Source organism: Mirounga leonina, unplaced genomic scaffold (genome assembly GCF_011800145.1).
Source record: "Mirounga leonina isolate KUSES-001 unplaced genomic scaffold, KU_Mleo_1.0 Mir_180, whole genome shotgun sequence".
Classification (NCBI taxonomy): domain Eukaryota; kingdom Metazoa; phylum Chordata; class Mammalia; order Carnivora; family Phocidae; genus Mirounga; species Mirounga leonina.
The window spans coordinates 142,680-145,442 of NW_023270469.1; positions in this window are offsets into that span (position 1 = coordinate 142,680).

Consider the following 2,763-nt stretch of genomic DNA (forward strand, 5'->3'; position numbering starts at 1 on the left):
TCTAGGAATCTGTAAAACTTTTTCCCATCGTGGTTGCGCTGTTTAACATTCCCATTAGTGTCAACATTCCGGCCCCTCCATGTCCTCACAAACATTTGATGTCATCGTCAGTCTCTCCACTGGAGGATTTTGAGCAGAGTAGTGGCATTATTTTTTTTTATTTAAAATTTTTTTTTATTGTGTTAAGTACACTTAACATGAGGTCTACCCTCTTAACAGATTTTTTTTTTTTTTTTTTGACAGAGACAGAGATAGTGAGAGCAGGAACACAAGCAGCAGGAGTGGGAGAGGGAGAAGCAGGCTTCCCCTCGAGGAGGGAGCCCGATGTGGGACTCGATCCCAGGACCCTGGGATCATGACCTGAGCTGAAGGCAGACGCTTAACGACTGAGCCACCCAGGCGCCCTCTTAACAGATTTTTAAGTATACCATATAGCATTGTTAACTATGGGCACAGATTGTATAGCAGCTCTCTAGAACTTATTCATCTTGCATAACTCAAACTGTTCTATTTGATTAGCAGTTCCTCCCTGCCTCCGGTCCCTGGAAACCACCGTTCTGCTCTTTGCTTCTATGAGTTTGACTATTTTGGATAACTCATGAGTGTTATCATCCAGTGTTTGTCTTTCTGAGTCTGGCTTATTTCATTTAGCATAATGTCCTCAAGGTTCATCCATGCTGTTTCATATTGTGGGATTTCCTTCTTTCGTAAGGCTGATAGTATTCCACTGTATATACCAAATATTCTTTATCCATTTATCTGTCAACAAACATTTGGTTTGTTTCCATATCTTGGCTATTGTGAATAGTGCTGCAAGGCACATGGAAGTGCTAATATCTCTTTGAGATCCTGATGTCATTTATTTTATTTTTTATTATTTTTTAAAGATTTTATTTATGTATTTGACAGAGACAGAGAGAGCACAAGCAGGGGGAGCAGCAGAGGGAGAGGGAGAGGCAGACTCCCCACTGAGCAGGGAGCCCGATGCGGGACTCGATCCCAGGACCCTGGGATCTTGACCCGAGCCGAAGTCAGATGCTTAACTGACTGAGCTGCCCAGGCGCCCTTGATTTCAATTATTTTAGATAAAAAGCCAGAAGGGGGATTTTGGATCAAATGATAGCTCTGTTTTTAATTTTTTTAAGTAACCTCCATAAAGCTCTCCATAGTGGCTGCACATTTTGCGTTCCCATAAACAATGTGCAAAGGTTCCAGTTTCTCCACATCATTACCAACACTTGTTGTCTTTTATTTTTCTGGTAACAGCCATCCTAACAGGTATGAAATGGTATTTCATTGTGGTTTTGATTTGCATTTCCCTGATGATTAGTAACATTGAGCATCTTTCTTAAAAGTTTGTTTATTTGGGGCGCCTGGGTGGCTCAGATGGTTAAACGTCTGCCTTCGGCTCAGGTCAGGATCCCGGAGTCCTGGGATCGAGTCCCGCATCGGGCTCCCTGATCCTTGGGAGCCTGCTTCTCTCTCTCTCTCTCTCTCCCTCTCTCTGTCTCTCATGAATAAATAAATAAAATCTTTAAAAAAAAAAGTTTATTTGTTTTTATTTATTTATTTATTTATTTATTTTAGTAATCTCTACACCCAGAGTGGGGCTCAAACTCAAAACCCCAAGGGGTGGTGGAATGCTGGCAGTTCAGCCCCCAACCTCTTCCATTCAAACTGTAGCCCTACCACTGGCAGCTGGACACCCTGGGGCAGTTTCACTTGTCTCCTGCCTCAGTTTCTTCATCTGTAAGCTCCTGCTTCCTAGGGTCACATAAGGAGCAAGCAAGTGGGTGAAGAGCTAGAAACCAACTGGCCCACAGAAAAGGCCCAGCTGCAGGGCTGCTAGAGGGCACTAGGCTAGGATTACTGGATTTAGCAACGGAAGCATAATTGCTTACTATAATCATGCCCCCTAGTGGAACATTATTTGTCGCTTATCTGAACTTTCAATTTAACTGGGCATCCTGTATTTGCTCTGGCAGCCCTACCTGAGCATGAAATCATCTCCTAGTCCCTGAGTACCGCCGGCAGGGGACCAGGCAGAGGGTCAGGAAGGGGTGAGTCCTCTCCCCCATGAAGGCTGGGAGTGTGCCCAGGTCTGGACACCCCTGGCCCTTCACCTAGGCTGAAATGGATAGGTGGAGCAGGGGGTGAAGCAGCCAATGAAGTGGCTGTCCTGAATGCCAGCCAAAAGGGTTGTCCACACTGGATGGTGCTGAGCCAATCAGCCCTGTTAGGAGGTTCAAGCAAGACTGAGCAGCCACTGAGCTGGCCTCTCCTATGCCCTCATGCCCATGCATCTCTGCAAACAAATTCCCTCTACTAATAATAACGGATCCATTTAAGAGCAAATATTTATGGCCTTTATTATGGGTCACATGCTGTTCTAGCCACTCCCCATGTGTATTTCTATTTTCAGTTGCTGCATAACAAACCACTCTGAAATTCAATGGCATAAAGCAGCGGTCATTTCATTTTGCTTAGGGATACTGGGGATCTGGAACCCATGTAGAGCACAGGGCTGACTTGGGTCTGCCCCTCCGGTGTCTGAGATGGAAGGAATGAGGAGTGAAGATACACTGGTGGAAAACAGCAAAGACCTAAGTTACTCCTCATAAGAAAGTAAAGCTGGAGGCTCATAAGGGAAAACCAGCTGGCAGAGAGGGGGGTAGGCTGGGAAAGAAAGCATGAGGCCCCTGCTACAGAAGAACTGTGGGGGGCAGCAGAGATGAGCTCTGGGGAGCAGGAGAGATGGGCTGG